The following is a 22,858-nucleotide window of genomic DNA, read 5'->3' on the forward strand; positions in this document are numbered from 1 at the left end:
AGGCATCAGTGATCATAAGGCTGTGAAAGCATCAATGAATCGGGCCCGAAGAGGGAAGTTAAGAAAGGTAGGAAGATATATTTGCTCAGCATTGGTAACAGGATATAAATTTCAGAATATTTCAGCAGTCAGTATCAAATATTTGGTGATGAGGACGAAGATGTGGAGAACAAATGAATAAAAAAATTCAAAGGCATCGTTCAATATGCCCTAGACTAGTAAGTTCCGAGCAAGGTTTCAAGGGATGGGAAAGATCCACCATGGTTTGATAGCCGTGTTAGAAAACCGCTACGTAAACCGAGAGCACTTCATCTCACACTCAAGACAACTAAAAACCTATCTGACAAACAAAAGCTGAACCAAGCGATAAGCGTAAAGAGAGCAATGAGAGAAGTGTTCAGTGATTTTGAAAGTAAGACGTTGTCAACCGACCTGAGTAAAAACCCTAAGAGATTTTTGTCCTACTTAAAATTAGTAAGTGGGTCAAAACCAACTATTCATTCTCTCAGCGACCACACCGGTACCGAAACGGAAAATAGTAGAGAGAAGGCCGAAATACTGAATTCGGTCTTCCGAAGTTGTTTCATCGCGGAAGATCGTAACACTGTCCCTCCTGCAATTGTCGTACGAACATCTAAATGGCAGATATTGAGACAACCGATCTCGGAACTGAAAAGCAGCTATAATAGTGGAAAGGGGTCAGGATCAGATGAGATACCTATAAGATTCTATAAAGATTATGCGAAAGAACTTGCTCCCCTTCTAGTAGTAATTTATCGTAGATCGCTTGAGCAACGAAGGTACCTAATAACTGGAAAAAAAGGGTTTTTAAGAATGACCTTATTTATAAATCTATATCGTTGATGTCAGTCTGTTGTAGAATTATGGAACATGTTTTATTCTCAAGAATTATGCCATTTTTGGAAAATGAACATCTACTCTATCTCTATAAAAATCAACATGGATTCCGCAAACAGACATTCTGCGAAACGCAGCTCGCTCTGTTCCTCCAGTTCTAAGCGCTACAGTCTGGAGCCGCGCGACCGCTACGGTCGCAGGTTCGAATCCTGCCTCGGGCATGGATGTGTGTGATGTCCTTAGGTTAGTTAGGTTTAAGTAGTTCTAAGTTCTAGGGGACTGATGACCTCAGCAGTTAAGTCCCATAGTGCTCAGAGCCATTTGAACCATTTTCTGTTCCTCCATGAGATCCACAGCACAGTTGACGACGGCGCTCAGGCTGATACCGTGTTCCTTGACTTCAGTCAGGCATTTGACTCCGTACCGCATTGGCATTTAATGAGAAAAATACGAGCTTACTGAGTATCGGAGCTGACTTCCGATTGGATTCAAGACTTTCTTGCAGGTAGAACTCAACACATCGCTCTATGGAACAAAATTGACAGATGTAAAGGTAATATCCGGTGTACCACAGGGAAGTGTGATAGGAGCGTTGCTGTTTACAATGTATATAAATGATCTAATAGAAAGTGTCGGATGTTCTTTAAGGCTATTTGCAGATGATTCAGTAGTCTATACGAAAGTGGCAACGCCAGAAGATAGTAAGAATTTGTAGAACGATCTGCAGAGAATTGATGAATGGTGCAGGCTCTGGCAGTTGACCCTGAAGGTAAATAAATGTAACATATTGCTCATACATATGAAAAGAAATCCACTACTGTACAGCTACACTATTGATGATAAACAGCTGGAGACAGCGTCTGCCGTAAAATATCTAGGCGTAACTATCTAGAGCGACCTTAAGTGAAGTGACCACAGAAAACAGATAGTGGGAAAAGCAGGCACCAGACTCAGATTCGTCGGAGGAATCTTAAGGAAACGTAAGATGTCCACGAAGGAAGTGGCTTATAAGGCGCTTTTTTGCCAGATTCTTGAGTATTGTTCATCTATCGGGGATCCCTGTCAGGTAGGACTGATAGAGAAGATCCAACGAGGAGCGGCGCATTTCGTTACGGGATCTGCTGTTAATGCATTCGTTTTTTAATCTGCACATATGTTTCTTTTGGTGGGCAAGACTGTTGCTTCTTTCTCGTTTCAGTCGTTATTTCAGTTACTCAGAGAGTACGAAACAATAGGGAAACGAAAGCTGTCGTCGAGCCTACTGCCTGACTGATGGTGACAAAACCGCTGCTGACAAACGACCGGCGTAAATCAGAAGCGCGGGAGGCTGTAGTCGAAAAAACCACTGCGCAAAACTGGTTGCTCGCAAGTACCACGGTTATCTGAGAAACCTAAAATAGGGTTCAGAATGTCCACGTAGCCTGCAACACCACCTCCGCCCCAAAAACCTGCCATCCTGTGCCAAGAGAGGTGTGCCGGCCGACTTCCGAGTTCGCGACCTCCAAAACCTCTGCACGAAAGTATTTTAACATTCAGGCCTTTGGATCAATCAGCCTCAGGAACGAAATTCAAGTATTACGACTGGCCGTTTCCAGTTCTCGTTAACAGAACTCGTCAAAGAGCTGCTTCCTGCCAAAGCTTTTTCCTTTTATTTTCCACAGGCGCTGCAAAATATCGGCCATCCTGGCGAAATCATCTAGGCCGCCAGCCATTTAGAAGGATTAAGGGAAGAAGACTGGCCTATTCTCTATAGCCAGGCCAACAGCTTCCTTTTCCCGGATCCCGGAAATCGAGTCCTGGCTTGCACAGTAGCTACAGGACGGGTACACACGTCCAGTCACGAAATGATAAGTTTCAAACTGACTATTTAGAGCAGTGATTCCCAACCTTTTTTGAATAGGGACCACTTTGGTTTATTTATTGTTAGCAGGGACCACAAAGTTCAAGAAAAAAAACTGTGCCAACTTAAAAATAAACTTTAATCAAAACTTTTAACATAAGCATTAAACTCAAAACTAACATGCATCAACAATACTATTATAACAGAAAACACAACATTTTAGTAGAAAATAAAATTCGGTTTGCATTGATGTGATTCTTGAAGTCGCATCTTGTTTACAAGTTTGATAATCCTGGGGCTATTACAGGTATTACTGTTTAAAGATACACGTATATCATCAGTAATTTCCAACAGAGCACTGGACCTGTTTTTAATTACCAGCAAACCAGAAAACCCTTGTTTGCGAATAAGTTTTGGAGAGAAGCAGAAGACAGCAGAAGGCGATTTTTCGTATTTTGATGTATGAAACTGCTTTTTTACATCAAAGCTGCCCAAAACAATCAGAGTCAAATGTGTCCTTACAGTTTCTATCATTTTGAATTCAATGAACTCTTCCTGGATTTCTTCGTTAATTCTCACGCATTAGTGCTAAAAGGGTCGCAAATCAGATTTTGGTCATATTTCGCTTCTGTTTTGTTATTTTCCGGATAGTAATGATTGAATTCGTCACCTAACTTTTACAGATGACTCGTGATGTTTCCTCGTGTGTTAGATCTAATCGTGTCATACTTTTTGTCACCAAATACTTTTAATGAAGCAAATGCAGAATAATTATTTTCGCCAGTTTTACCTATCCATAACTGAAGTTTGCAAATGAAGGCATGCGGCTTATCTTCAAAGATAAATGTATTTGCAGCACCTTCTAAATGTCTGTAAACCTGGCAACTGTAAGTGCAACTTAATATCCACAAGATAAGCCAAATGTTTATTCGATGTCAGACCAGAAGACTGCTCTAGTAACTCGTTTATTTTTATTCACCTGGAAACTACTCAACCTCTCCTCTGAGTGCGTACAACGAATTAAAGGTTGAAATTTTAAGATTTTCGCCGGTCATATTTTAGCTCTTTCGGAACAGCACTGGTCTGCAGACCGCTAGTTGTTGGCCAGTAATTTAGAGCAACCAATGGTCACGTTAAAAGTCTAAATTACCGTGTCTGGGTCTCAGAGGCAAAACTTTTTCTTCTACTCAGGACAAAAAACGATTGAGAGAAACCATAACAAAGCAGGCCGGTGCAGTTCAAAGAAACAACAGAGAAGAAAAAACTTTATCACGACCGACGAGGCCGAAATAAAGTTTGCAGCTTCTTAGTACATTAATAATGGAACTGCGAAGTTTCTAAATAACATACCGTTCATACTGAAATATGTCGTAAAGGGAATACCAGAGAAAATAAACTAATATGAATGTTTCTGTTTAGTATAGCTGCGAATTTTCTGTTGCATAGTAGTGCTACAGTGTTGCAGATAAATGCGTGACTTACCGCGAATTAGTGGCGGTCGTAGTTTGTAGAATGACCAGTTGCTGTCTCAAGGAGAACAAGGTAGTCGATGTTGCTAGTTCATTATCGTGGTGTTTGCTGGTTCCGGGTTACTGGCGGTCACAGAGTAGTGACAGGTTCTAGCATATCCCACGGAACGTAACGGAACGTCTGCTAAGACAAATTGCAATCCTGTTTGCCACATACTGAGTCGTCAGATGCCACTCATCGCGTAAGGGACAATAAAATGAAAACAAGACACATAGAAAAAAGTAAGTGAATCAAGGGCCAAGAATGTCTTTCTTTAGGGATCCAAAAATATGACAATCGCACGGGGAAAGATCGGGACTATAAGAAGGATGTGTTAGGGCTTCCCAGCGAAAGTTCGTCATCGTAGTCGAAGAATCTTGGCAACAAGTGGGCTTGCCAAAACTGCACCAGTTTCTCTCCAGCTGCACTTTTCGCTTAGACGATCTGAAAAAATTTGCTGTCCTGACAAACATACTGTGCAAAATCCAACTACGTTCGAAGATCTTTGTGATAAGTGAATCAGATAAACTGATAAACATTGCTGCAGCGTCTGCATCAGCTGACTAGGATAGTCTGCTGTGTCGTTCGGTTGGGCTGCCGCTGCGGCGCAGGAAGTTGGGCAACGCAACACAGGTGTGGGGTCGCTGACCTGGACAAGCGAGGCCCAGTTCCTGGAGGTTCAGGTCAAGGATACTATTTGAGGCCCGCTCTGCGAAAACGTCGATCACTGTTAAAACCCCTGACGTCATCCGGCATCTCAACGTGACTGCAGAATTAAAATTTCGCTTCAGTCTGCATCACTTAGTGTAACACACCTGATGAACACTGATAGCGAGCTAAAGCAATGATTAAGACGCTTAACCTGCAAGTGGCCAATCTGGATGGCTCTGTGCTAAAAGGATCTGGTTATCCTCCCATCTGTCCCAAATGGGAACACATCTGCCCCGCTACCAATTTTCCTGGTAACTGGCTGAAAAGAACCTCTATCGGATCTCAAACAGCCACATTAGAGTAGAGGACGGAAAGTATAGAAGAAACTCTTGATACTATACAAGTTGGACAGATCTGAGACATTACCTACATACATCGGACGTCCATAATTGTGTCTAGGAGTTGATATCGCAAGAACAGCTCCAATTCACAAGCTCCGGTTAAGGTTTCTTTGATCCTAACGCAAATGACAGAACTAGAAATTCTCTCCCATATATTTCCCACCCTCTTCCAAATATTTCCAACTGGGAACCCTTCCACACCATTCTCACTAAACCTACATCCTTCAGTCTCTTTTATCTCTAACACAACGATTTAGAATAAAAATAAAAATAGCGGCAGTCTCCCAGTTTTGTGAGAGGTTGCTTTTGATCGTAAGGCAAATTCTGGAACTGGAAATTCCCGCCCAATTATGACGTACTGGGCTCCCTTCTGTCATAATGCCACTTCGCCTGGTGTATTGATGAAAAGAACCGAGCCTTACAACAGATCGAATCTCGTACTGTTCAGATTACATAGACGAGCAATGACTGATAAAAAAAGAGGCAAGCGTTTTGTAGAGGTAGATGAATCTTACTATCTCGGAAGTAGATAACGAAGAAAGAGGTGAGATAGACATTATAGCAAGGATTGTACAATGCAAAAGGGCTTTCTACACTGAAGAGCCAAAAAAGCTAGTACACCTGCCTAATATCGTGTAGAACACGAGCACGCAGAAGTGCAGCAACATGATGAGGCATGGATTAAACTAATATCTGAATTAGTGCTGGAGGGAACTGACACCTTGAATTTTGAAGAGCTGTCCATAAAGTGCGAAGGGGTGGAGATCCCTTGTGATCTGCACGTTGTAAAGCATCCCAGATATACTCAATAATGTTCATGTCCGGGGAAAATGGTGGCCAGTGGAATTGTTTAAACACAGAAGAGTGTTCCTGGAGCAACTCTGGAGCAATTCTGGACGTATGGGTTGTCGCATTGTCCTGCTGGAACTACCCAAGTCCGTCGTAAAGCACAGTGGACATGAATGGATGCGGGTGATCAGACAGGATGCTTACGTACATGTCACATATCACAGTCGTATCTAGACGTATCAGGGCTCCCATATCACTGCACAATGCACAATGGACATGAATGGATGCGGGTGATCAGACAGGATGCTTACGCACGTGTCACCTATCAGAGTCGTATCTAGACGTATCAGGGCTCCCATATCACTCCAACTCCACACGCCCCACTCTTTTACAGAGAATCCACTAGCCTGAAGAGTCCCTTGCTGACATGCAGGGTCCATGGATTCATGAGGTTGTCTCCACACCCGTATACAATTTGAAACGAGACCAGTCCGACCAAGCAACATGCTTATTAACAGTTCAAAGTCGATGTTGACGAGTCCAGGCGAGGCGTCAAGCTTTGTGCCGTGCAGTCACCGAGGGTACACGAGTGGGCATTCGGCTGCCTAAACCCATATTGGTGATGTTTCGTTGAATGGTTCGCACGCTGACACTTGTTGATGGTCGAGCATTGAAATCTGCAGCAATTTGCGAAAGGGTTGCACTTCTGTCACTTTTAACGGTTCTCCTCAGTCGTCGCGTTGTTGGTCCCGTTCTTGGAGCATCTTTTCCAAGCCCAGCGATGTCGGAGATTTTATGTTTTAGCGGATTCCTGTTTGTCGCGGTACACTCGTGAAATGGTCGTACGGGAAAGTCCTCACTTCATCGCTACCTCGGAGATGCTGTGTCCCATTCCCCGTGCCCCGACTATAACATCACGTTCAAACTCACTTAAATCTTGATAATCTGCCATTTTAGCAGCAGTAACTGATTTAACAACTGCGCCAGACACTTGTCTTATATAGATGTTGCGGACCGCAGTTCCGTATTCTGCCTGTTTACATATATCTGCATTTGAATATGCATGACTATACCAGTTTTTTTGACACTTCACTGTAAAAAAAAACTGTATACCATGAGAAGCCATGGTCGAAGCACCGCTCTTTATGGAAACATAATTCTCCAGCGCAGCAGAAGTGAAACGGTTTGAAGCCTTTGAAAACTGTTGTTGTATGAGACTGGCATATCAAATGCATTGTTGGTTAAGGAATTAACGCGTCCTACAGTGAGAAAAAAATCTATATTAATCATATTGAATCGAAGAGATAGACTGGCTAGGTACATATTGCAAGTCTTCTCTGAAAAATTGTGGAAGAAAAGAATCTTAGGGGTATTCATGGATATCAGTACAGTAGGCAGATCGTTGACCATGTAGGACGCAATAGTTTATGATAGAAGCAGCAGGACAGCACCGTGATTTTCTTAAAGCAGTTCAGCTGAACACTGGAAAAGTTTCTTTCAACAGACCACGACAGGGTTTCCTACAATATGCTTACCTAAGTCTAGCGTGCGATCAATATGAAGACCTAGTTGATGACCTGACATGAAACATTAATCTTACTCTCTTTAGTGTTAGTGTTGACGTACGTACAGCGCGATCTTTGTAGTAGAGAAGTCTGCAGGCACACTTAGTTTAGAAGTATTGTTGAGTTATCAGCGTACTTGTGTACCACTTGTAACCAGCAGTAATCCGTTACTCACCGTGGACCTAATCGGGCAGCCTTAGTCTGCAGCAAATAGTAACTCTGTAATAAGTAACAGTTCTGGTGCACCATACCAAGTCTTGCATTACATGCAGACCATGCTCACCGTTCTTTGAGAATTTTCTTCCTCCCTTACATACCATACAGAGCTAGGATAGTTAATTACTATAGAATATCCGGTAGTGGGTCATCAGACGAGCTGCATCATCGGAAATATCGGGTTTCTCAAAATTAGTATGAAATATGGGGTTTTAAGGCTTTGTAGCATTTATTAGATTCATCTTACAATTACAAATGGTTCAAAAGGCTCTGAGCACTATGAGACTCAACTGCTGTGGTCATCGGTCCCCGAGGCAGGATTCGAACCTGCGACCGTAGCAGCAGCGCGGCTCCGGACTGGAGCGCCTAGAGCCGCACGGCCACCGCGGCCGGCTTACAATTACAAATAATGCATGATATGAAATAGCAAAGCAACACAAACAGTTTTTCTTACAAGCGTTCAATGTGAGCGCCGTTCGTCACTCTGCACACACAGTGTCGAAAGACGACTTTTTACCGAACCTTGGTCAGTATGCCTGGAGTAATTATCGCAACAACTGCTTCAATCCTATTTCTTAAGTCGGGTGTATCAGATGGTAGGAGATGCACATTCACATGATCCTTTATGAACCCCAAAGGTAAAAATCCCTTAGCTTCAGGTAGGATGAACGTGGAGGCCACGCGAAACAAACTCTACCATCAGGTCCCTTGTGGCCAGTCCAGCGGTCGGGTACAACCAATCGCGTACTGAGTTATGCCAGTGAAGCGACGCACCATCTTGCCGCCAAATAAAGTTCTCTAGTTCAGCTTCTTCCAACATTAAACAGAGCCACAGTTATAGCACATCAAGGTAAAAAAACACCGCTACTGTTGCTTCACCGAAAAAGAAAGTTCCATAAACCTTCCGTCTGGATATGACACCACAAAACATTCAATTCAGGGAAATCTCGTCCCAGCTGTGCCGTCATTTGGGGTTTTGCTGGCCCCCACATGCGCACGTTATCTGTGCTCACATTTCCACTTTGGTATGTCGATTCATCACTGAAGATGACACGATCCAGAAAATCTTCATCGTTACGCAACAACATTTCGTTTGAAAAGTTTATATTAGCGCTTTCTAACCGAAGACACAGGAAACAGCGCAAACGCATTCGGACAGATACATATACAAAACTATTTAAGTTGCTCTTTCATTCGATGAGTTATTTGTAATTGTGAGATGAATGTAATAAATGCTACAACGCCTTAAAACCCCGATATTCATTTGTGTTTAAACACACAGTATTAGTTCAAAAACTCCCGGAATGAGTATGTGTTATCAGTCTACTGTGATATGGTCCGCTACAGACGTGACTTCAAGGTTCCCAGTAACAGGCGCGGCAGTGGCGTCGAACGCCACACCGACTAAGTTCCAGGATACTGAGGTCCGCAGGTGACATAACCCATGGGGCCTGGGGTAAGGTGCACTTACACGACCCGTTGAAAGAAATGGCCTGCACACATTCCACAGAGTTCAGTTTTTTTTAAATTTTACTTAATTTAGTCATCAGTCTTTTTGTTTGATGCGGCCCGCCACGAATTCCTCTCTGTGCTAACCTCTTCATCTCAGAGTAACACTTGCAACCTACGTCCTCAGTTATTTTCTGGATGTATTTCTCTGTCTTCCTGTAGAGTTTTTACCCTATACAGTTCCCTCCAGTACAATGATGTCTTAACAGATGTCCTATCATACTGTCCCTTCTTCTTGTCAGTGTTCTCCACGTATTCCTTTCTCTCTGATTCTGCGCAGAACCTCCTCATCCCTTACCTTATCAGTCCACCTAATTTTCAACATTCGTCTGTAACACCACATCTCAAATGCTTCGACTCTCTTGTCTGCCGGTTTCCCCATAGCCCATGTCTCACTACCATACAGTGCTGTGCTCCAAACATTCTCAGAAATTTCATCCTCAAATCATGACATATGTTTGATACTGGTAGACTTAACTTGACCAGGAATGCCCTTTTTGCCAGGGATAGTCTGCTTTCGATGTCCTCCTTGCTCCGTTCGTCATTAGTTATTTTGCTGCCTAGGTAGCAGAATTCCTTAACTTCATCTACTGCGTTACCATCAATCCTGATGTTATGTTTCTCGCTCTTCTGATTTCTGCTACTTCTCGTTACTTTGTCTTTCTTCGATTTACTCTCAATGCATATTCTGTACTCGTTAGGCTGTTCATTCCTTTCAGCAGATCCTGTAATTCTTCTTCACTTTCGCTCAGGATAGCAATGTGGTCGGGGATGACATCCTTTCATCGTGGATTTTAATACCACTCCAGAATCTTTCTTTTATTTCCATCAGTGCTTCTTCGAAATACGGATTGAACAGGGGCGAAAGACTACATTACTGCCTCACACCCTTTTTAATCCGAGCTCTTGGTTCTTGGTCTTCCGCTCTTATTATTCCCTCTTAGCTCTTGTACATACTGTATATTATCCGTCTCTCCCTATAGGTTAACCCTAATTTTCTCAGAATTCCGAACATCTCGCATCGTTTTACATTGTCGAACTCTTTTTAGGTTGACAAAACCTATGAACGTGTCTCGAATTTTCTTTAGTCTTGCTTCCATTACCAACTGCAACGTCAGAATTGCCTCTCTGGTGCCTTTACCTTTCCTAAAGCCAAACTTATCGTCATCTAACACATCCTCAGTTTTCTTTTCTTTTCTTCTGCATATCATTCTTGTCATCAAGTCGGATGCATGAGCTGTTAAGCTGATTGCACGATAATTCTCGCACTTTTCAGCTCTTCCAGTCTTCGGAATTGTGTGGATGATATTTTTCCTAAACTCAGGTATATTGCCAGACTCATACATTCTACACACCAACGTGAATAGTCGTTTTGTTACCACTTCCCCTTACGATTTTATAAATTCTGTTGGAATTTTACCGATCCATTCTGCCTTATTTGATCTTAAGTCCTCCAAAGCTCTTTCAAATTCTTGTCCTGATACTGGATCCCCCATCTCTTCGAAATCTACTACTGTTTCTTCTTCTATCACGTCAGACAAAGCTTCCCCTTCATAGTGGCCTTCAGTGTTCTCTTTCCACCTATCCGCTGTCTGCTCTGCATTTAAAAGTGGGATTCCCGTTGCACCCTTAATGTTACCACCCTTGCTTTTAATTTCACCGAAGGTTGTATTGACTTTCCTACAAGCTGAGTCAGTACTTCCGACAATCATTTCTTTTTCGATTTCTTCACTTTTTCATGCAGCTGTTTCATGCAGCTGTTTCCCGAGCCGGCCGTTGTTGCCCAGCGGTTCTGGGCGTTTCAGTCCGGAACCGCGCGACCGCTACGGTCGCAGGTTCGAATCCTGCCTGGAGCGTGGATGTGTGTGATGTCCTTAGGTTAGATAGGTTTAAGTAGGTCTAAGTTCTAGGGGACTTACGACCTCAGATGTTAAGTCTCATAGTGCTCAGAGCCATTTTTTGTACTCCTGAATTTCCCTGAACATTTGTGTGCTTCCTTCTTTCATGGATCAACTGAAGTATTTCTTCTGTTGCCTATGGTTCTTCGCAGCTACCTTTTTCGTACCTGTGTTTTTCTTTCCAACTTCTGTGATTGTCCTTTTGAGATATGTCCATTCCTCTTCAACAAAGCAAAGACAGAAGTAATGAAAACGTCACTCTAAAACAAAATGAAACAGTTCTATCTAGGAGGCAAGATTACGCAATACGGCGGAACAAAGGAAGATATGAGAAGTAGAATAGAACAGACGAAGAAAGCTTTCTTCAAAAACAAATGTCGACTGATATCAGAATGTTTTTGTCATTCTCTTGAGTGTGAAGACTTGATTTACGCACCTCTCCACAGCAATCTTTCCTATGCAAGGGCCGGCCGTTGTGGCCGAACGGTTCTAGGCGCTTCAGTCCGGAACCGAGCTGTTGCTACAATCTCAGGTTCGAATCCTGCCTCGGGCATGGATGTGTTGATGTCCTTAGGTTAGTTAGGTTTAAGTAGGTCTAGGTCTAGGGGACTGATGACCTCAGATGTTAAGTCCCATAGCGCTCAGAGCCATTTGAACCATTTGATCCTGTGTAAGACCCTTCATCTCCTTTGCAACGTATGTGTTTTCGAACCTGTTTGCTGCTATCAAGTCTTCATTTCCCTCTACAATTTTTTACCCACACACTTCCTCCTTAACGAAATAAACTGTTCCTTGACCCCCAGCTGTGTCCCATCAACTGATCCTTTCTTTCAGTTGTGCCATAAATTCTTTAGGTATTCGATCTACCCAGCGAATCTTCAGCATTCTTCTGTGGAACCACACTTCGAAAGTTTCAGTTCTCTTCTTGTCTGTACTGTTTATCGTCCATATACGGAATTGAGAAACTAGTTCCAGAAAGTATGAACTTTAAGACAGGCAACCCAACTTACGTCACCTAACCTGCGTATAGATAATGTAAGTTGGGTTGCGTATCTTAAGGTTCATGAAATTGTTTCTGGGCCAGATTTATTTTACAGTTTCGCAATGTCTGTATTTTTCAGTGTCTGTATAGTACCATGCAGACACTGCAAACTATCTAGGGCTGTTTGAAATAGAAGAGATGTACTCGCAATTTGCGAATACGATAAGACATCACCTGTACAATTTACACTGCGCAACAAAATTAAAGGATCATTTTTTCTATGCCCCGCGATTGTCTCCTTTTGCGACGCATAAGTTTAAAATTTGGCTTCATCTTTAATGACACGAAAGCGTGGCGCCCGGCGACGCCGCCCTTTGGTTCGGCGACGTTTCAAACAACAAAGTGTGGACACATGCGAAAAAAAGGCCACTGCTCAGAGTTTATGTGAGAAGTAAGATGGGCCAGTGATGATGGGTACCAAATTTCAAAACAGTTCTGCCCAAAGCCACCGTGGACGTGTAGCACGATGAGAAGGTCTTACCCACATTTAAATCCGTCTTTTGACGTCTCTGCAATGGAGTTTAGAGCCGTAACAGCCAGCACTGAAATCGCGGGTTCTCTATGGGTGGCCGAAGAAACCAATTCAGACAGGGCAATGCCCAGAATTTACACGGAAAGGCTGCAGCTGGTGGCATTGAGGGCGTCAATCAAACGACATATTCCCTTTGGGCGTTGATTCACACAATTTCGCGGTCGAAAACGACAATCCGCTACGCAATGAGCAACAGAAAGATGTTCTTGACAACCTTTGACACAGCTGACACCCTCGGACATTTCAACCCTTCTCTAAGTACACTCTAGGGCTACATCCACATTGAACGTGAAGCGTTGAAACAAGTATAAGTGTCCTTTGATACTTCGGATCATCTTCAAATTCCGTCGAATTGTTTTGAAACGGTCCCTAATGATTACAACCTGTGCGTGGGAGCAAAAATTGCGGTCTCGCTGCACTCCAGAGAGGTGCGATCACGTTCAATCGTGATGCAGTCCTATAATGGTCTTAGAGACGGGTTGAAATGTCCAGGACTGTCGGCAGTATCAAAGGTTGTCAAGTACATCTTCCTGTTAATTAACGCAGTGTGAACTGTCGTTTTCGACATAGAAATGTGTCGGAACCTACGCCCCAAGGTAAGGGATGGTTTGAGTGACACTATTTATGATACCCCTTGAGGCCTTTTCTTGTCGCTTCCGAGCGTCGGTCTGTTTGAAATGTTTTTCTCGGTCACCCATAAGAAAGCCGCGTACTTTCAACGCTGAATGTCGCAGTTCTGACTTCCATCGCAGAGACGCCAAAAGAATGCCACACTGGCATTCAACACTATTGCGGTGAAATTTGGTGTCAATGTGACATCACTAACGCACCCTCCATCTCACATCAACTTCTGAGCTGTGGCCTTTTCTTTATGCATGTGTCCACAACTTGCTGTTTTTAGCGTCGCGGAGCCGAGAGTGACGCCGTGACAAAAAATGAAAACACCTATAGCCGCGCTTATGATTTGATTTGATTTTGTTTCGTCGCTACCAGTTTCAACGCTTCATTGCGTCATTTTCAGGCTGTTTTGATGCGATACGGGGTGATATGATCCCCATGCATAACCCATCACTTGCCAGCATTACTGAATACGCAGGTAATGTGTCAGCACTCCAACCATCAACTGCCAACTGGTAGCGACAAAATAAAATAAAATCATAAGGACGGCTGTAGGTGTTTTTATTTTTTGTCACGATAGTAAACGGCCGTCGTCCCAGAGACCTCCTGCTAAAAGGATGGACACACAAAAGAGAGTAACGTCGGAGGGCACCAAGTTTTTGCCCATTACATAGGAAGCCACGTTTCAGGCTTGAGCGTCGCGACGCGAGGCAATTAGTGGGTTTCGAAAAAGTGACTCTTTAACTCTGTTGCACAGTGTATTGGTGACACATGAAAATTTCTGCCGCCCCGGGACTCGAACCTGGATTTCCCGCTTAACGTGAGCGCTCGCCTTAACGACTTCGGCTATCCGCTCACGCCTCCAGGACCAATCCGAACCTCCATATTTTTTGTGATTCCCGCACCGGGAGAGAATTTACTAGCGTTGCTGCAGCCCGTCTAGGCACGTAATACAGTTTTTCAGTGTGTGTATTTTACAGTGTCTGCATAGTACCGCGTAATGTCCTTCAGACATATGCGTGTCTGCAGGGGACGTATTAGCAATTTGCCTGTGAATTTTGCAGAAGCCGTCGGAAAGATTCGTGGCCCGTCGCTAAAATCCTCTTGTATGTGTCCAGCTAATAAACGCTAAGACAAGAGGACTACGCACCATAATGGGACGGAAATCGGTTGTTATGATTTGTATGTACAGGCAAACAAATGATCACCATTTCAGAAAAAAAATTGATGATTTATTCAAGAGAAAGAGCTTTACAAATTGAACAAGTCAATAACGCAGTGGGCCACCTCTTGCCTTCATGCAAGTAATTATTAGGCTTGGCATTGCTTGATACAGGTTTTAAATGTCCTCCTGAGGGATGTCATGCCAAATTCTGTCTAACTGGCGCGTTACATCGTCAAAATGCCAAGATGGTCGGAGGGGCCTGCCCATAATGCTCCAAACCTTCTAGATGGGGAGAGATTCGCCGACCTTACAGGACAAGGTAGAGTTTGACAAGCACGAAGACAAGCTGTAAAAAATCTTGCCGTATGCGGCCGGGAATTATCTTGCTGAGAGGTAAGCCTGTCATAACTTGTCCATGAAGGGCAACAAAATGGGGCCTAGAATATCGCCGACGCACCGGATGACGACCAAAGGGGTACAGGTATAAAATGATATGGCACTCCAAAACATCAGCTATTCCTAGTTGTCGGGCCGTATGGCGGACAAACGTCGGGTTGGTATCCACCTGTGTCCGAAGCGTCTTCAGACACGTCTTCGGCCTGGAATCTCGTTGAATGAAGTAGAATTGTCTCCAGTGATGAGTCCCGCTTCGAATTTAGCCTCGATGAGCAGCGATGACATGTCTGGAGACGCCCCAGATGGCGGGTGGGATACCAACCTGACTTTCGCCAGCCATGTGTCCCGACAACCAGGAGTTATGGTCATTTCATAGCAGAATCTCTTTGGTTATAATCGGCAGCGTCCTTACAGCACAATGGTAGCCGACGATATTCTACGCCCTTCATGGCAAGTCATCCTGGGCTTACATTTCAGCAAAATAATGCCTTCCCACACACGGCAAGAGTTTCTACTGTTTGTCTTCCCTCTTGCCAAAACCTATCTTGGCCAGTAATGTCACCGCATCCCTCCCCAACTGAGAACGTTTGGAGCATTATAGGCAGGAATATCCAACGAGCTCGGGATTTTTAGATTAGATTAGATTAATTATTCATTCCATAGACTCACAAAAGATGGGACCCTCCTGGATGTGGAACATGTCAGATAAACACATTACAAAAATGTAATTAGAAAAACCTGAGTTTCATTAATTTTAATGATCCTCAGTCAATAAACAGTAAAACTATGTGCATGAATCAAAATTAAACTTCTAATATATACAGGTTTAATACTTACATCTGGTTTCATTAAAGCCATCATTAACACAGTAGCTAGTTACTTGGCTATTACAACAAAGTATTGTCAAAAATTAAAGTAAATTATTCATTTCAGTGATCCTCAGTTGGGAAAAGTCAAATTATTTACAAGATTTAAAATTAAACTTCCACAATTTACAGACTAAAATCCATCATTCACACAGTAAGTAGTTACTTGGCTGTTACAACCAAGTATTGTAAAAAATTAAAGTACACTACTGGTCATTAAAATTCCTACACCACGAAGATGACGTGCTACAGAAGCGAAATTTAACCGGCAGGAAGAAGATGCTGTGATATGCAAATGATTAGCTTTCCAGAGCATTCAGAGCATACACAAACAGCAGTTGACCGGCGTTGCCTGGTGAAACGTTGCTGTGTGCCTCGTGTAAGGAGGACAAATGCATACCATCATGTTTCCGACTTTGATAAACGTCGGATTATAGCCTATCGAGATTGCGGTTTATCGCATCGCGACATTGCTGCTCGCGTTGGTCGAGATCCAATGACTGTTAGCAGAATATGGAATCGGTGGGTTCAGGAGGGTAATACGGAACGCCGTGCTGGATCCCAACGGCATCGTATCACTAGCAGTCGAGATGACAGGCACCTTATCCGCATGGCTGTAACGGATCGTGCAGCCACGTCTCGATCCCAGAGTTAACAGATCGGGACGTTCGCAAGATAACAACCATCTGCACGAACATTTTGACGACGTTTGCAGCAGCATGGACTATCAGCTCGGAGACCATGGTTGCGATTACTCTTGATGCTGCATCACAGACCGGAGCGCCTGTGAAGGTGTACTCCACGACGAACCTGGGTGCACGAATGGCAAAACGTCATGTTTCGGATGAATGCAGGTTCTGTTTACAGCATCATGATGGTCGCATCCGTGTTTGGCGACATAGCGGTGAACGCACATTGGAAGCGTGTATTCGTCATCGCCATACTGGCGTATCACCCGGCGTGATGGTATGGGGTGCCATTGGTTACACGTCTCGGTCACCTCTTCTTCACATTGACGGTGTTTTGAACAGTGGACGTTACATTTCATATGTGTTACGACCCGTGGCTCTACCCTTCATTCGATCCCTGCGAAACCCTACATTTCAGCAGGATAATGCACGACCGCATGTTGCAGGTCCTGTACAGGCCTTCCTGGATACAGAAAACGTTCGACTACAGCCCTGACCAGCACATTCTCCAGATCTCTCACCAACTGAAAACGTCTGGTCAATGGTGGCCGAGCTACTGGCTCGTAACAATACACCAGTCACTACTCTTGATGAACTGTGGTATCGTGTTGAAGCTGCGTGGGCAGCTGTACCTGTACACGCCATCCAAGCTCTGTTTGACTCAATGCTCATGCGTATAAGGCCTTATTACGGCCAGAGGTGGTTGTTCTGGGTACTGATTTCTCAGGATCTATGCACCAAAATTTCGTGAAAATGTAGTCACATGTCAGTTCTAGTATAATATATTTGTCCAACGAACACCCGTTTATCATCTGCATTTCTTCTTGGTGTAGCAATTTTAATGGCCAGTAGTGTATACCAAATTTTCATTAAAATGGTCTACTGCACTTGTTGAGAAATGGGATGGAATAGAAGGAACTGACCACCAAAAATTCTTTCAAATTATGTTTAAATTGTGCCTTATCTGAAACTAAACTCTTAATGGTTGTTGGTAACTTATTGAAAATATGCGTTGCTGAATACAGGACTCCTTTCTGGGCAAGAGTAAGTGATTTTAAATCTTTATGTATATTGTTCTTATTCCTAGTATTGATACTGTGTACTAAGCAGTTAGTTGGAAAAAGAGAGGTATTATTTACAACAAACTTCATTCAGGATAAATATACTGAGAATCTGTGGTTAGTATGCCCAATTCTTTGAATAGGTTTCGACATGATTAGGATTTACACTACACATTACTCTTATTATACGCTTCTGTACTCTAAGAAATTTTTCTCAGTTTGTGGAGTTACCCCAAAATATACCATATGACATAATGGAATGGAAATAAGCAAAATATGCCAGTCTTTTTATATTTGTATCTCCTATCTCTGACCTGATGCCCCAGTTGGACAGAATTTGGCACGTTATCGCTCAGGAGGACGTCCAACAACTTTATAAATCAGTGGCAAGCCGAATAACTGCTTGAATAAGGACCAGAAGTAGACAATCGCGTTTTTGATTTGCTCAAATTTGTGAAGCTCTTTCTCTTGAATAAATCATCCAGATTTCCTGAAGCTGTAACAGTTTGTCTGCACATGTACGTCATGTCCGATTTCTGTCCCACTCGGGTAATTCCTTCGTGGTGCGTCGTTTCTCTACATTAAAGTGTAATAGAACTTTTCATGACGCTCAGAATGTGTGTGGGGCTGCACATCTCTAGTCCTGCAGGTAGTAGGGACCAGATCGACAGGGAACCCGAGGTTATCTCCGGCAAGACAGCTCTCGGTGCACAGCCTCCAGTTCTTAAGCCCGTCTCACACGGAGCAAGGTTCGCCGCAAGTTGGCGAGATGGCGTGCATGCCTGCCGGCTTGCAGGGAAGGAGCCGGCTATCTTCCATGCCGAAGCTCTCCCACGGTGCAAGATCGGCAGCTAGTTGTGTTGTGATCGGCTGCATGTTGTATCGAACGAAGATGGCTGCTTCAGGTACAGATGTTCAGAGCAAACTGGCGTTATTAGCTGCTTTGGTGCTAAACGATGCAGAAATGCATGCTAATGAGAGAAGAAGAAAGAAAGAATGGACGAAAAACTGTATTAAGAGGAGAAACGCTGGAAAAAGGTGTGCTCTCCATGCTTCATAAAGAGTTGAGGTTAATTCGCATAACACCTACTTTTGTTTGAAAAGTATCACCATTTCATTACTGTTTGATTTAATAAATATACCAATAATGACTGTTATATACGACTTTATTTTATAGGATAGAAGATCGTACATCCTTTGCAAATTTCATACGAATGGATGTATTAGTATTTGCAACTCTTTCGAGTGTCTCTGCACGCAAGTGTTTATTATAATAGTTTGCGCTTTTCACGAAGTACAGACACTGTTCTTCCCTATAAGTACATATCAATGTTTCAATCGCTTCCTTGGGCCACTGCGGTGCCGTTATTTAATAATTATAAGAACTTCCTACCGCACCTCACAACAGCAGAAAAGCAACTATCAACAAAGGCTTCCCGCCCAAGCTTTCCGCGTCTGACGTCACAAACGAAACGCCTCATGATTGGCCAACGCAGGTAGCACGCAGGGAACCTTGCAAGAAAAATAGCACTGGACCTATCCTGGAAATCTTACAAGGTTCCCAGCAAGGTAGCCCGCTAGCAGACGACGGAGCCCGCAAGGTAGCCCCCGCGCGAGCCAGCAAGGAAACTTACAGCGAACCTTGCTCCGTGTGAGACGGGCTTTAGCGAGGCCCGAGCCTCTTCCGTGTTCCTCCCTGCGGGGCCGCTGGCCTCTGCCGGCGTCCCGCAGACCCGCAGTGAGCGTGCGAGCCGGCCTCGTGCCGCGCTGTTCACATCCTGTGTCCATTGTGTACGCGGCAATCTGGTGGGCGCGCTTTTGGACGATGGAATCGCCGCTGCGGCCGCTATTGTCGCAGTAAACGTCCTTGTCGTGGGAAAAAACGCCGCTGCCGCCCTGCCCTGGCCACGGCTCCCTCTACGCGTGCTTCCAGTTTTCCACCCACGACCTATGGACTGCTGGCAGTTACGCATTTCGTGACTACTGCAGTGCAAACGCTACATTTTTCATCAGTTCAATAGTTCTTTTCTGATATCTCCCACAGCTGACAAAGTATCAAAATAACATCGTTGAGTGATCGGTAGTGCTTCCTTGGACAATACATATCAGATTTATTGGAACCATTTCCATTTGCGTCAAGTTGTGACGTAGAGAAACTTGACATACTGAACATCTGAAATGAAAAATGACTTACGTCATATACTTACGAAAACAACTCACAACATCAAAAAATAATTAAAGCACTCCGTCTTCATGCTACAAGTGGCCCATCAGGACCGTCCGACCGCCGTGTCATCCTCAGCTGAGGATGCGGATAGAGGGGCGTGTGATCAGCACACCGCACTCCCGGTCGTTATGATGGTTTTATTTGACCGGAGCCGCTACTATTCGGTCGAGTAGCTCCTCAGTTGGCATCACGCGGCTAAGTGCACCCCGAAAAATAGCAACAGCGCATGGCGGCCTGGAGGGTCACCCATCCAAGTGCCGGCCACGCCCGACAGCGCTTAACTTCGGTGATTTGACGGGAACCGATGTATCCACTGCGGTAAGGCTGTTGCCAAAAAATAATTAGAGTAGCTATATTTCTTCAGTACATTTGTCAAGGTAACATATGCAAGTGATTAACATTGCAAGAACACGGGTTAATGTAACCGCCAGATTAGCCATTTTTCAAATGGTACATTAATAGGGGATGTAGCTGCCAGAATGTTGAATGTAAGCATGTAAAAGTGCATGCATTTTGTTGTACAGGTACCGGTCGTCAGTTTGTGGGATGGAGTTCCATGCCTGTTGCACTTGGTCGGTCAGTACAGGGACGGTGAATGCTGTTTGTGGATGACACTGGAGTCATTGTCCGACATTATCCCACATGTGCTCACTTGAAACAGGTCTGGTGATCGAGCAGGCCAAGGATAGACATGGACAGTCTGTAGAGCATGTTGGGTTACGACAGCGGTATGTGAACGAGCGTGTTATCCTGTTCGAAAATACCCGCCGGAACGCTACTCATAAATGGCAGCACCACAGGTCGAATCACCAGGCTAATGTACAAATTTACAGTGAGGCTGTGTGGGATAACTACGAGAGGGCTTCTGCTGTCATATAAAATTGCACCCCGCACCATGTCACCAAGTGCAGGTCCAGTGTGTCTATGCCGCGCGACCGCCACTGTCGCAGGTTCGAATCCTGCCTCGGGCATGGATGTGTGTGATGTCCTTAGGTTAGTTAGGTATAAATAGTTCTAAGTTCTAGAGGACTGATGATCTCCGATGTTAAGTCACATAGTGCTCAAAGCCATTTGAACCAGTGTGTCTAGCACGCAGGTAGTTTGGTTGCAGGCCCGTAACTAGCCTCGTTCTAATCAACGCACGGCCATCATTGGTACCGATGCAGAACCTGCTTTCATCAGAAAACAGAACAGACCTCCACTCTGCCCTCCAAAGAGCTCTCGCTTGATACCACTGAAGTACAAATGGCGGTAGTGGAATGCAAGCTACAGAGCATCTGGCTCGGAGCTGTCCGAAGTAACCGATTGGTAACAGTTTGTTGAGTCACGGTGATGCCAACTGCTGCTCAAATTGCTGCTGCAGACGTAATACGATGCGCCAGAAATATACATCGAACACAATGGTCTTCCCTCTCAGTAATGCCACGTGGCCGTCCGGAGCCCGGTCTTCTTGCGAGTGTGCGTTCTCGTGACCACTGCTGCCAGTAACCACGTACCACGTACAGTGGCAGTTTTCCTGCCAAGTCTTTTTGGAGTGCCGAAGGAACATCCATCTTCACGTGACCCTATTACATGACCTAGTTAAGACGCAGTGTGGTGTTGGTAACGACGTCTTTGTCGCCCTGAAGGCGTTCTTGACTAACGTCAGCTCTCCACGTCCAATCTCAAAGTTAACTAACACTCACGACCGTTACAGTGTGTATTTGAAGCAAACCTAATTTGCATCCTCATAGTGGCGCTATTAGCGCCACTCTTAGGCGAATAACGCGATATCTTAATAGACATCATCCTTCCAGATGTAGAAACAGGCCCACGACCTTTTGTTTATGTCGCACAGCTCCTTCATGATGTTGTGATGTTCTTCCCCATCAGCGTATTTTGAGTGGAGTGTGGACGTTTTTGAAACTGTCGGTGCCAGATCCGGAACTTGCTTTTTTTAAAAGACATGGTCACCCATCACAGGATAAAAACCTATTTACACATAGAATTCACTACTGCAATTTCGGCAGTGTAGACATTAACGAATGGTTTAATATTACTTACGTAAAAGACGACAACTATGTTAATCATTCAGCCTATGGACGTGATGATGACATGCATTGCCTGACAAGATGTCAGTGTCAATAATACACAGCATCGGAGGGTATGTAAATGATTTGAGTTGCAGTTGTCTGTGAGAAGCGGACGACCACCAGAGTGCATTATTGTTGTCCATGTTTAGTGTTGTTACCAGGCCTGGTAGGGTATATAAGAGGCGTGAATAGCGTCAGATGAGTGAGACCGTTATCAGCGCTTGACAGAGTTTGAAAGGGACCCCATCGCAGATATACATGTGGCCGGTGATCGAATCACGCAGAATTCGGACTAATGTGGCTTTCACATATCATTTTAGACTATATGGGAACATGAGGACAGGCTGACCACTACAAGGGGGAATCGCCGTATTGTGCGCCAGGCACATCGTAACTTCTCATTTGTGTTCCATCCGAGACCAAGTAATGGACTCCTTACAATATTCTGTGTCATCTCACACCACTGGTCGGAGCCTAGCAGCAGCTGGATTAGGATATTAACACCCCATGCGTAGGCTGCCGTTAACACCACAACACAAACGGCTGCTTTTCGACCGGTGCCGCGGCCTGGGAGCGTGGGCTGCTGACGAAGAGCGTCGCATTGTATTCAGAGGTGAATCGCGGTTCTGCACTACATTAGATGACCATCATCGGTGAGTATGGCGGTGATATGGTTAGAGGCCCCATTCTTCCAGGGGTTTGGAGAGGCGCAGCGGTTGTTCTTCTGGTGCCACCGTGTTGGGAGCGGCTTCAGGTCACGGCTGGTTGTGGTTGAGGGGAGTCTGATGGCACAACGGTACGTCACAGACATCGTGCGTCCACATGAGCTACCACTCAAGCGACAGTATCGCGCAGCCGTTTTTCAGTGGAACAATCTTTTTCCACACATGGTACGATTCTCCATGAAGTATCTGTGCAACTTTGAGGTTCTTCCGTGGCCTGCAAGATCCCGGA

The 22,858-nt window shown here is 44.4% G+C and overlaps 1 protein-coding gene and 1 pseudogene across 1 annotated transcript in view; both read right to left on the reverse strand.

Moving 5' to 3' along the window:
* LOC124795910 (facilitated trehalose transporter Tret1-like) overlaps positions 1–22,858 on the reverse strand; it is a 479,061-nt gene that overhangs the window by 397,605 nt on the left and 58,598 nt on the right. The window lies entirely within an intron of this gene.
* Positions 20,047–20,164, reverse strand: LOC124796506 (annotated as a pseudogene).

The sequence above is a fragment of the Schistocerca piceifrons genome, chromosome 4, assembly GCF_021461385.2.
Source record: "Schistocerca piceifrons isolate TAMUIC-IGC-003096 chromosome 4, iqSchPice1.1, whole genome shotgun sequence".
Lineage (NCBI taxonomy): Eukaryota > Metazoa > Arthropoda > Insecta > Orthoptera > Acrididae > Schistocerca > Schistocerca piceifrons.